A 14,034-nucleotide genomic window follows, 5' to 3' on the forward strand; every position below is an offset into this window, starting at 1 on the left:
TCCTTTCGTCAATTCAGTATCTCTTCTATTACCCAAGGATTTCTACTAGCCTTCATCTTTTTACCTACTTGGTCCTCAGCTGCCTTCAATATATCATCTCTCAAAGATGTGAGTAGATCCACTCCCCACACTGCTCTATGGCTGTACCCTGCTGAAGCAGTTGACTTACAAGAGATCATAGGTGCAGCGTAATGTACTCAAGCAGCCGCCAGCGACATTAGTTTGTGACTGAGATTTGTAAATTGTTAGCCAAGGATGCCAAAGACAGCGTTATTCCACATAAATGTACATTTTTGTTCAAGTACGGGGTTAACTTCCCAGTACATTGTGTAACTTTAAATCAGTATGTTTTATTCTTCTTTTTTCAATTGTAAATGAATCTTCTAGGCCTCTTTTGCATGAAGGTTACTTTGGGTGAACAATCAGCAAATAGTGTGGAAGACATTACTAGTACAGACAGTATGACAGGATGTATGCATGTCTGATTTCATGCACTAATCTTGGTCCTCAAGCTACTCGATTATGTCGTCATTCAAAGCTATTTATGACTGTTTAGGTATGTTTATTCTGAGTGCTGCAATACTGTATCTCATAGGTACCTGAGTTGTGGGCAAACTCATGCTTAACTCTGTTTTGGTTAACCCTGGTCATCACAACTGGGTGTATGTACACAAGGTGAGCGTACAACTATTGATTGAGGCTAGATACTACCTAGAATTACTCTTTACATATCATTCAACTTATTGATATGACTGTGAACTTTATTAATTTTGTTGTGTCGAAGCATTTTTTTCTGGTTTGTGACCGGATTCATGGGTCAGTCCTCACATAGCAAGCTTAGGTCCTAATATTTTTTTCATTATTTTGCCCTTTCATGACTCAAGATATCCCTTAATAGTCTGGTTTATGTGGCTGACTGATTTTGTGCTATATTCCTACTCATAAGTGAGTATATTCTTCTGGCGTGTACCCATTGTCGTGATTTTTTCGAGTCAACTCCCTCATCATACACCTAGGCTCTAAATTTTTTCTCTTCTATTTTGAAGATTTTGAAGTTGTGATTTTACACATGTAAACTTGAAATTAGCAATTCTAGTAACTCTCATTGTCTCTGTTTTTATTTGTATAGTTTAGTGTTGTAATGTTATAGCTTCAACTTTGTATTGTTTGTCTTGTGACAGTATGTTCTGCAGATCTGAAAATCCGAATGCCACGCTCTGATATATGTATAGAATATGGCTTGCATAGTAGATATTTTTCTTATATTTCCTGTAATATGTTATGTATCAGATACTTCTGTACACCTGTATTCTGTCCTTTGGTGTCATTTTGTACACCTTACAGTCTGTCACAAAATATTGTAAACATATTGTTTCCAAATTTTGTGAGGGGGATAGTGTAAAGGGGCACCCTCCTCAAGCATTACTTTTCCTCAAGAGAAGTAGTTGATACCATAAATATTTACGAATTTTTAAACAGGTTAATATTATCTCAACTGTTTTTTTAAAAGTACTGCATATTATTTTGTACACAATGTATTTTATTTCAGTGTAAAATGTATAAAAATGTATTTTCCTTGTTAAACTGATATATGCTAGCTTTGAAAGTGCAGTTGAAATTACTTTTCTTTTAGAAACATTTGAAATTACGAAACATTTGGCCCACTTAAAATATCTGTTACTAATTGCATGAGCTGATGATAATTATTAAATTTATTTCTGCATTAGTTTATAAAATAATAATAGAAGTTAATAGAAAATCATTTGTCAAGAAAATTTGAAAATTCTTTGGAATAATATTTGGAATAATGCCCACTATGGATTAGTAGTGGGCATGTCTCTGATGTGCTTGCACCTGTTTTTAATTTTGGAAATAACAACATAATTTTCGATTTTGTTGAAGTGGAAATTGTAAAGACGTGTGGTATAGAAAAATGTAAGATAATAATATTAACATGAAAACAGAAATTACTGCTCAGGCAATTCTTCAGAATGTATTACATCATATGGAACCATGAGAATCTATAGTGTCAATAATTTTTGCTTCAAGAATCAGCCCCTAGAAATGAAGAACTGGAGTCAACTACAAGAAAATAAGATAAGTAAAATGTTTATTGTAAAACTTACTCCTCTCAAAGCTTATCAAAAGAGTTTACTATAAAGACAGAGACAATCAACAAATGATGTGAGGGAGGGGTAGATTACAGTAATCCAGCTGTTTCTTGGCCGCAGCCTTTCAGTGGCCATTCATGCAAACAGACAGCTTGTTGGTTGTCATGCCCATGTAGAATGCAGTACAGTAGTTGGACCTTAGATCACACGATTGTTTCCCAAGTGGTCTTGCCTTTGATGGGACAGGTGATGCCTGTGAGCAGACTGTAGTAGGTTGTGGTGGAAGGCTGTATGGAGCAAGTCCTGAATCTATGTGTATTACAAGGACATGAGCCATGGGGCAAGGGGTTGGGAGCAAGGGCTGTGTAGGGGTGGACGAAGATCTTGTGTAGTTTTGGTGGGCAGCGGAACATCATTGTTAGAGGGGTGAGAAAGATATTGGGTAGAACATTCCTCATTTTCGGGCACGATGAGAGGTAGTCAAAACCCTGGCAGAGAATGTGATTCAGTTGCCCCGGTTCTGGTTGGTACTGAGTCATGAGCAGAATGCTTGTCTGTTGCCAGATGGCGGGACTTTGTGAGGTGCTGGGTGAATGGAGAGATAAGGCACAGGAGATCTACACTCCTGGAAATTGAAATAAGAACACCGTGAATTCATTGTCCCAGGAAGGGGAAACTTTATTGACACATTCCTGGGTCAGATACATCACATGATCACACTGACAGAACCACAGGCACATAGACACAGGCAACAGAGCATGCACAATGTCGGCACTAGTACAGTGTATATCCACCTTTCGCAGCAATGCAGGCTGCTATTCTCCCAAGGAGACGATCGTAGAGATGCTGGATGTAGTCCTGTGGAACGGCTTGCCATGCCATTTCCACCTGGCGCCTCAGTTGGACCAGCGTTCGTGCTGGACGTGCAGACCGCGTGAGACGACGCTTCATCCAGTCCCAAACATGCTCAATGGGGGACAGATCCGGAGATCTTGCTGGCCAGGGTAGTTGACTTACAGCTTCTAGAGCACGTTGGGTGGCACGGGATACATGCGGACGTGCATTGTCCTGTTGGAACAGCAAGTTCCCTTGCCGGTCTAGGAATGGTAGAACGATGGGTTCGATGACGGTTTGGATGTACCGTGCACTATTCAGTGTCCCCTCGACGATCACCAGAGGTGTACGGCCAGTGTAGGAGATCGCTCCCCACACCATGATGCCGGGTGTTGGCCCTGTGTGCCTCGGTTGTATGCAGTCCTGATTGTGGCGCTCACCTGCACGGCGCCAAACACGCATACGACCATCATTGGCACCAAGGCAGAAGCGACTCTCATCGCTGAAGATGACACGTCTCCATTCGTCCCTCCAGTCACGCCTGTCGCGACACCACTGGAGGCGGGCTGCACGATGTTGGGGCGTGAGTGGAAGACGGCCTAACGGTGTGCGGGACCGTAGCCCAGCTTCATGGAGACGGTTGCGAGTGGTCCTCGCCGATACCGCAGGAGCAACAGTGTCCCTAATTTGCTGGGAAGTGGCGGTGCGGTCCCCTACGGCACTGTGTAGGATCCTACGGTCTTGGCGTGCATCCGTGCATGGCTGCGGTCCGGTCCCAGGTCGACGGGCACGTGCACCTTCCACCGACCACTGGCGACAACATCGATGTACTGTGGAGACCTCACGCCCCACGTGTTGAGCAATTCGGCGGTATGTCCACCCGGCCTCCCTCATGCCCACTATACGCCCTCGCTCAAAGTCCGTCAACTGCACATACGGTTTACGTCCATGCTGTCGCGGCATGCTACCAGTGTTAAAGACTGCGATGGAGCTCCGTATGCCACGGCAAACTGGCTGACACTGACGGCGGTGGTGCACAAATGCTAGCGCCATTCGACGGCCAACACCGCGGTTCCTGGTGTGTCCGCTGTGCCGTGCGTGTTATCATTGCTTGTACAGCCCTCTCGCAGTGTCCGGAGCAAGTATGGTGGGTCTGACACACCGGTGTAAATGTGTTCTTTTTTCCATTTCCAGGAGAGTATATTTCTACAAGGTTGTACATTAAAAACAAAGATTCCAAGACTTACCAAGCGGAAAGCGCCGGTAGACAGGCACAATAAAATAAGACACAAACACACACACAAAATTTCTAGCTTTCGCAACTGACGGTTGCTTCTTCAGGAAAGAGGGAAGGAGAGGGAAAGACGAAAGGATGTGGGTTTTAAGGGTAAGGAGTCATTCCAATCCTGGGAGCGGAAAGACTTAGGTATACACTCGCGCACACACACACACATATCCATCCGCACATACACAGACACAAGCAGACATGAAATGTCTGCTTGTGTCTGTGTATGTGCGGGTGGATATGTGTGTGCGTGCGAGTGTATACCTATCCTTTTTTCCCCCTAAGGTAAGTCTTTCCGCTCCCGGAATTGGAATGACTCCTTACCCTCTCCCTTAAAACCCACATCCTTTCGTCTTTCCCTCTCCTTCCCTCTTTTCAGAAGAAGCAACCGTTGGTTGCGAAAGCTGGAAATTTTGTGTGTGTGTTTGTGTGTTATTTTATTGTGCCTGTCTACCGGCGCTTTCCCGCTTGGTAAGTCTTGGAATCTTTGTTTTTAATATATTTTTCCCATGTGGAAGTTTCTTTCTATTTTTTTTTCTACATAGTTGGGAGGATAATTATGGTCTTTGACCCTAATGAGATCCTTGGTATATTTCAAGGGGCGCTACTGGTCACTACAGATGTGGTGACATAGCCAGAACCCAGTCCCACATTCTGCTCCTGCATTCTTTCTTGATTTGTGGAATCCCCTCAAATGCTCTTTACCATCTCAGCTGCAGCCACTCCAGTTACAATATCGGCCTTCTTTTCAGCTTCCATCAGTCCTTAACCCTCATCATATAATCCTGTAAAAACCATGTACATCAGGCCCAAAACTCCTGACAGTACTTCCTTTTCATCCATAAAATTCTCCTGCTGTGCAGTCCCAATATTAGGATACCATATCATACACTGAAACTCTTGCCCAGAAGCACACCCAACACCAGCTCAAAAAACTCTCCAACCCATTCATTCCTACTCCTGCCTTTGACTACCACTATCCACCACCACTAGAACGTCGTACAAACCTCTCCCACATCCCCCGTAGCTCACAAACCCTGTTTCACATATGTATTCATTCATTCATTTATTGGTCTATTTGATTCATTACATACTTAAACAGTACATTGAATATAGGACAAGTCAAAATCACGAAAGGAGCAGAAACACACACACACACACACACACACACACACACACACACACACACACAGAGAGAGAGAGAGAGAGAGAGAGAGAGAGAATGACAAAATTAATTACAGATAACAGTCATAAATTACAAGTTTACAAGGCTATCTTTTGTAATTTGAAAATTCTTTTACACAGTGAAAAAAATTTCCCACTGGGAATGACTTAAGATTATGTTTAAAAATTATGTTGGTGCGATTTTAAATCACTTGGTAGGCTGTTATAAAGCTGTGACATGTGGATATTATTTGTGTTTCTTGTGTTGTGACAGTGTATTTACTTATTTTGTTGAAAATGTCCAGTTTGGTTTAAAAGATACTCATTTGCAAACAGGATACACTCATATACGTAAAGGTGCTGTAGGTTCATTATTTTCATCTGGATGAAATGTGGTCTACATGTTTCCAGTTTTCTTAGGTTGCAGATAGCCCTGATTGCTCTTTTTTGCATCCTAAAGATCTTTATTCTGGTGGCTGAATTTCCCCAGAAGATTAGCCCATATCGAAGTAGTGCATGGAAGTATGCATAATATGCCTGGATAACTGTTGACTTACTTGCACTTTTATTTAACATGCGCAGAGCATAACAAGCACCCCACTCTCAGAAACTCTCTCCCACCACCATACTGAATCCAGAAGCTAGACAGACCTGAAACACAGTCATGAAACTTAATACTACAGAAGAATCAGTCTTTTCCCCAAAGGCCTTAACTATTGTCCCATTCCTAAATTCAGTCATGCTGGACTTGTGAAACACATTCTCTCCTTCTCCTTGTATGTAGGGTAGAAACATTTTTTCACCACCAGTCCTATGTGCCATCCCAACGACAATTGTGCCATTAAAAACTTGGAATGAGAAGTGTATCTTGCACTGACCACACAGGTGGCATAATTTTCTTGTTTTATAGAATATATTCAATTTAATTTTAGTGCCAAGGAGTAAACTCCTTAAATGTAATACCATAACTTCTATGCCATCAGTAAGGGAGAAGAACACTCCTAGATTGTTCTTCTCTCCCTCTCTTTCCTTGCTTGTTTCTGGTAATAGGAAGCAGACATATTGTACCACAAAGGTTAGTGGTTTTTAATATAGTATGTTAAAGTTTATGTGTGACTTATTTCGATTACTGTGAGCCTTCTGTCATGTTTCTTGCACTGAATTAATTTTTCTTAAGATGTTTACAGCTCCACAATTTTAGTGGCCACTGCTTCAATGGACGCCATTACATGTCATCCTATAAAGCAAATTGATAGCAGAAGCACAGAGATCACCCACTTTAACATTTTTTTTCACAGCAATGAGGTGCTGTGGAGAGCAACAATAGTTTTAAGATTTTACATTTCAGCTTACACTGAGTTCCAGGATTCAGTTACCACAGCCTGAATATGATGGTAAGAGGAGTATTCTTAGAGTTTTGTGTGGGTTCACAGTGATTTCAATATTTGAGTCCATGCTCTTAAAGTACAAATATGCCAAGGCTAAATATAATGCTTTTATATTTTCATTTTCAAGTAATATTTTTAGAAGTAATTCAGCCCATTATGTTTGATGATTTTACTGCTCAGTTGCAAGCTATGTAAAAGTAAGATCAATTCTGAAATAATTTTCTAAAATAGTTAAATAACTCAACAGTCAAAAGTCAAAGCGTATATTTGAATCTCTTTGAATGATAGATTTCAAGTAAAAATCATTTAACAATTTTTCCATTTTGGACCACACAATTACACTCATGCGTGTTTTTAAAGACACCAAGCAAATGAGAAAAATATAAATAAATAAATATACTCCTCCTGAAGAGCCAGATTCAATCAAAGAGCTATGCTGCACCTTGCCTGACTCAATTCACTCTTCCAGCCCACAGTGATCCACCCCCACTGCACTAAATTACCTCCTGTAACTTTCCAGAATTTCTTAACCTTGTGCCTTGTCTCACCATCATTCTCTGAATCCCTCAACATGCAAGATAACCTTACATCTGCAGAAAGAACTGCAATCCACCACCTAAAAACTGGTCCTGACATGATAATTCTACCTCTGACGAAAGCTCCACCAGTGTTGCTTTGAACCACAAGGATTACCTGGCAGAAGGACTCCACCAGCTGTCAGATTTGTCTACCTGCAAACCCTTCCACAGTGATCCCATTCCATAAAATCCAGCAGGATCTCCTATCTCTCCTCAAATTTTATTCCCATCTCAGAATCTCTAGGTGGAGTCCACCTGTCTCCTCAACCCCTACCACTCCTTGCACTCCTACCTTCTACATGCTTCTTAAAGTTCATAAGCCAACCACTCAGGGTGCTGCATTGTGGCTGGTTTCTGTGCCCCCACCTGATAGACTCTCTGCTCTCGTAGACCAACACCTTCAGCATGTTACCTTCAACCAACCCTCCTACATAAAAGATACCAATAATTTGCTGCGCTGACTCTCCTCAGCTCCTGTTCCTTTACCTGACAGTGCCTTAATTGTCACTATTGATGCAAATTCTATTTCCAGTAACACTTCTGAACAATACCTTTCCAATTCCTAATGGATTCCAAACCTACAACCTCCTTTCCAGTCACCGCTCACCCAGAATTACTTTTCCTTTGAAGGCATCACCTACAAACAAATCTGGGGCACAGCAATGGGCACCCATATGACACCAATGTATGCCAACCCATTCATTGGCCATCCTAACTGCCCAAAACACCAAACCCCTCACCTGGTTCAGATTCATTGATGACATCTTGGTGATCTGGATCAAGAGTGAGAGTGCCCTATCCACATTCCTCCAGAACTCAATACCTTCTCCCCCATTCACTTCACCTGGTCTTCCTCAAGCTAATGAGCCACCTTCCTCACTGTTGACCTCCAGCTCAAAAAGGCTACATCAGTACCTATGTCCACAACAAACCTACCAACCACTAGAAATACCTCCTTTTCAACAGCTGCCACCTATTCCATACCAAGAAGTCCCTTCCATACAGCCTAGCCACCCACAGCTGTTGCATCTGTAGTGATGCGCAGTGCCTCTTGTCATGTACCAAGGGTCTAACTGAGGCCATCACAGACCATAATTACCCTCGCAACTATGTGTAGAAGTAGATCTCCCATGCCTTATCTCACCAGTCACCCCCCCCCCCCTCCCCCTCTAAAGTCCTACCATCGAGCTACAGAGGAGCATTTCCCTTGCGACTCCATACCACCAGGACTGGAGCAACTGAATCATATTCTCTTTCAGGATTTTGTCTACCTCTTGTCGCACCCTAAAATGAGAAATTTCCTACCCACTATCCTTCACATTCCTCCCAAAGTGGTATTCCATGACCCACCAAACCTGTACAATATCCTTGTACTTCCCCACACTATCTCTACTCCCAAACCATTGCTTCATGCCCCTATAATAGATCTAGATGCAAGGTCTCCTCCCACCATCACTTACTCCACTCCAGTCACAGGTCTCATGTATAACATCAAATGCAGGGCTATCTGTGAAACCAGTGATGCCATCTACAATCTAACATACAACTACTGTGCTGTGTCCTACGTGGGCATGACAGCCAACAAGTTGTCTGTCCATAATAATGGCCTCCGACAAACTGTTGCTGACGAATAGCTGAACACTTAATTGCTAAACATGTTGCCCAATGCAATGGTCTTCATTTCAATTACTGCTTCAGAGCCTGGAACATCTGTATCCTTCGTACCAACACCAAATTTTCTGCATTGCACAGGTGGGAACCCTCCTGACAATACATCCTACGTTCCCATAACCCTCTGTGCCTCAACCTTTGTTAGTCACTGCTCTTCACCCACCTACCCCTTCATTATTTCCACTCCAGCACCACGCAGCCTTATATTCCACCAGTGCACCCATAGTTTTTTACTTCTTTCATTTTCTGCTACACCTCCCTGCCATGCATCTAACAACCCAACTGCACCTAGCTGCTCTACTGTTCTCATCTCATCCCTGTATGCACCCTGGCCACATCCATAGCCCCACCATCAAGCCTGCTTCTCCCACCATTCACTGTTGCCCACAGCTCACAGTCTGGCCTTGATAGCCAGAGACAATGGTCATGTGTGTGAAGTGTGTTTAGGTGAATGTGTGTGTGTGTGTGTGTGTGTGTGTGTCATCCAATTCAGAAGAAGGCCTTTTGGCTGGAAGTTCACTTGTTTAGCTGTCATTGTGCCTGTATGCGTCTAAATGTCTTTGCTATATGGTGAACAGCAGTCAATCCTTTTCATAATATTACCAGAGAAGGATAAGCTGCTACTCACCATATAGCAGAGATGCTGAGTTGTGATAGGCACAACAAAAAGATTCACACAATTCTAGCCTTTGGCCATTGAGGCCTTTGTCAGCAGTAGACACACACACACACACACACACACACACACACACACACACACACACACACAACAAACTCACGCAAATGCAACTTGCACACACGTCTGCAGTCTCAGAGAACTGACACACCACTGCGAGCAGCAGCACCAGTGCATGATGGAAGTTGATAGTATGGTGGGAGTGGTGGACAGTGAAGCGTTGCAGTTAAGACAGATGGCAGGAGAGAAGGGGGATGGGGTAAGTAGAGGAAAGGAGAGAAATAAAAAGAAATGGCAGTGAAATGACAGCTGTGTAATGCTGGAATGGGAACAGGGAGGGGGCTGGATGGATGAGGACAGTGACTAAGGAAGGTTGACGCCAGGAGGGTTACGGGAACATAGGATGTATTGCTGGGAAAGTTCCCACCTGCACAATTCCGAAAAGCTGGTGTTGGTGGGAACGATCCATATGGCACAGGTTGTGAAGCAGTCATTGAGATGAGGGGTATCATGTTTGGCACCATGTTCACCAACAGGAGGGTCCACTTGTGTTTTGGCCACAGTTTGTCGGTGTCCATTCATGCAGACTGACAGCTTGTTGGTTGTCATGCCTACATAGAATGCAGCACAGTGGTTTCAGCTTAGCTTGTAAATCACATGACTGGTTTCACAGGTAGCCCTGCCATTGATGGGATAGGTGATGTTAGTGACCGGATTAGAGTAGGTGGTGGCAGGAGGACGTATGGGACAAGTCTTTAATTTAGGTCTGTTACAAGGGTATGAGCCATGAGGTAATGGATTGGGGGCAGTGGTTGTGTAAGGATGGAAGAGTATATTGTGTAGGTTCGGTGGATGGCGGAATACCACGGGAGGAGGGGTGAGAAGGATAGTGGGCAGGACATTTCTAATTCATGGCATGATGAGAGGTAATTGAAACCCTGGTGGAGAATGTAATTCAGTTGCTCCAGTCCCAGATGGTACTTAGTTATGAGGGGAATGATCCCCTGTGGTCAGACTGTGAGACTTTAGGTGGTGGTGGGAGACGGGAAAGATAAGGCAGGGGAGATCTGTTTTTGTACAAGGATAGAAGGAAAGTTACGGTTAGTGAAGGCTTCAGTGAGACCCTCGGTATATTTTGAGAGGGACTGCTTATCACTGTAGATGCAACATCCACGCGTGGCTAGGCTGTATGGAAGGGACTTCTTGGTATGGAATGGGTGGCAGCTGTCGAAGTGGAGGTATTGCTGGTGGTTAGTATGTTTGATATGGATGGAGGTACTGAAATGGCCATCTCTGAGGTGGAGGTCAACATCTAGGAAGGTGGCTTATTGGGTTGAGTAGGACCAGTTGATGCAAGTGGGGGAGAAGTTGTTGAGGTTCTGGAGGAATGTGAATAAGGTGTCCTCACCATCAATTCAGATAGCAAAGATGTCATCAGTGAATCTGAACCAGGTGAGGGATTTAGGATTCTGGGTTTTTAGGAAGGATTCCTCTAGATGGCCCATGAATAGGTCAAAAAACTCGTTCAAATGGCTCTGAGACTATGGCTCTGACGTCATCAGTCCCCTAGAACTTATAACTACTTAAACCTAACTAACCTCAGGACATCACACACATCCATGCTCGAGGCAGGATTCGAACCTGCGACCATAGCGGTCTTGCGGTTCCAGACTGTAGCGCCTAGAACCGCTCGGCCACCCTGGCCGGCATGAATAGGTTAGCATAGGAAGGTGCCATGAGGGTGCCCATAGCTCTACCACAGATTTGTTTGCTGGTAATGTCTTCAAAGGAGGAGTAATTGTGGGTGAGGATATAGTTGGTCCTGGAGACTAGGAAGGAGGTTGTTGGTTTGGAATCTATAGGGATCTGGAAAGGTAGTGTTTGATAGCAGTAAGGCCATGGGCATTAGGACTGTTAGTGTACAGGGAGGTGGCATAATTAGTGAGCAGCATGGCACCATGTGGTAAAGGGACAGGAACTGTGGAGAGTCGGTCAAGGAAACGTTTGGTATCTCTTATATAAGAGGATAGGTTCCGGGTAATAGGTTGAAGCTGTTGATCTACAAGTGCAGAGATTCTCTCAGTGGGGGCACAGTAACAGACCACAATGGGGTGTCTTGGGTGGTTGGGTTTATGGACTTCAGGAAGCATGTAGAAGGTGGGAGTGTAGGAGAGTGGTAGGGGTAAGTAGAGAAATGGACTGTGGGGAGAGGTTCTTGGACATGCCTAAGGATTTGAGTAGTGACTGCAGATCCTGCTGGATTACTGGAATGGGATCGCTGTGACACGGTTTTTAGGTGGAAGTATCTGACAGCTGATGGAGTGTTCCTGCCACATAATCCTTGTGGTTCAAAACAACTGTGGTGGAGCCTTTGTCTGCAGGTAGGATTATATTGTTGGGACCATTTTTTATATGATGGACTGCGATTCTTTCTGCGGATGTGAGGTTAGTTTGCATATTGAAGGATTTGGGGAATGATTGTGAGGCAAGGTTCGAGGTTAAGAAATTCTGGAAAGTTAACAGGGGGCAGTTTTTAGGCAGTGGGGGTGGATTATGGTTGGATAGAGGAGTGAACAGAGTTAGGCAAGGTTCAATATTGGTCTTTGGTTGAGTCTGATTGGTCATGTTGGTGGCGAAAAAGTGTTTCCACTTTAGGAACTGGGAGAAGGAGAAGAGGTCTTTAACTAGTCCTGTGTGGTTGAGAAATTTGGGAGTGGGACAAAAGGTGAGGCCTTTGGAAAGGACTGATGTTTCTGTGGGACTAAGGCGCTGGAGGAAAGGTTCATAACTGTGTTGTGGGTCTGTTTAGGTTCTGGTGGTGGTTGGAGGAAGTTTTGGAGGGTGGAGTAAGTGTACTCAACCAACAAGCTGTCTGTCTGCATGAATGGCCACTGACAAACTGTGGCCAAAAAGCAAGTGGACCACCCTGCTGGTGAAAATGCTGCCAAACATGATATCCCTCATCTTAATGACTGCTTCACAGCCTGTGCCATATGGATCGTTCCCACCAACACCAGCTTTTCTGAATTGCACAGGTGGGAACTTTCCCTGCAATACATCCTATGTTCCCATAACCCTCCTGGCCTCAACCTTCGTTAGTCACTGTCCTCACCCTCCCTGCACTACACAGCCATCATTTCACCGCCACACCCAGTCTTTTAAATTCTTTCTATTTCTCTCCTTTCCACTACTAACCCCCTCCGCACCTTCTCTCCTGCCCTCCGTCTAAACTGCAACGCTTCACTGTTCTCCACTCTCATGATACTATCCCTCCCCCTCCCCGCCCCAGACTCCTCCTTACCCCCACCCAGTTGCCACTCCCATCATGCACTGGTGCTGCTGCTCGCAGTGTGGCATCAGTTCTCTGAGACTGCAGGTGTGAGTGCAAGTTGCGTTTGCGTGAGTGTGCGTTTCTACTGCTGACAAAGGCCTTAATGGCCGAAAGCTTTGATTGTCTGAATCTTTCTTTGTGTCTATCATGACTGAGCATCTCTGCTATATAGTGAGTAGCAACTTTCCTCCTCTGGCATTTTTACATTCCATCCTGGATTTTCCATTGTTCTTGTAATGTCCACATATCAACAATCAGCTATGGAGAATAATCTTCACAGTTGACACTTCGCAGACAGATGGTCGATTTTTGTCTGATGAGCAAGACACTGGTAGTGGGTGACAGCTATGGTGATGTTACTGTATGCCAGTCATTGAACAAGAATAGGCCACTGGTCTGGGTAGTTGTAGGCCCTTGATGGTAGAAAAGGATACCACAAATTTTTCTAAGTAGACATATTCTTCATCTTTGCAGTCCCAGTGAATCTGATACCACCTGACTTTGAATTTCCATCACAGCGTTGCAACTGCCAATAGTGCAGGCATGTCACCAAGTACTGAAACTGGCCCATAGCTTATGTCAAATGTGTAGATAACCATGCCTACAAATGAGAGGAGTTCGGCCAAGAGACTCCACCATGTTTCATGCTTTGTGGCTGAAAGCACATAGCAAGCCGGCAGGGATGCAGGTTCTATCAAAACGTACTCTAGGTCAAGCATGTAGAGAAGATTTTGAAAGTCCTTTGAAAATTTGGCCAAAAACACGCCATGAAGAAGAAACAGGCTACCTATTCAGTCCTCCAGGCACCAACAGGTGAAAGCAGACAAAATCTGCACATCATGGTGGTAGTGAAGAGAACTTGTACACTGCCACAGCCCAGCAATCCAACTGCAGAGGCTGAAGGATGAGGGACACCATCACTGGATAAGTCATCACAGAAACTGAGCACCCTGGATGAACCACTGTGTATCACTTTTCAAAGCAGTGCCAACAACG

Source organism: Schistocerca gregaria, chromosome 1 (assembly GCF_023897955.1).
Source record: "Schistocerca gregaria isolate iqSchGreg1 chromosome 1, iqSchGreg1.2, whole genome shotgun sequence".
Lineage (NCBI taxonomy): Eukaryota > Metazoa > Arthropoda > Insecta > Orthoptera > Acrididae > Schistocerca > Schistocerca gregaria.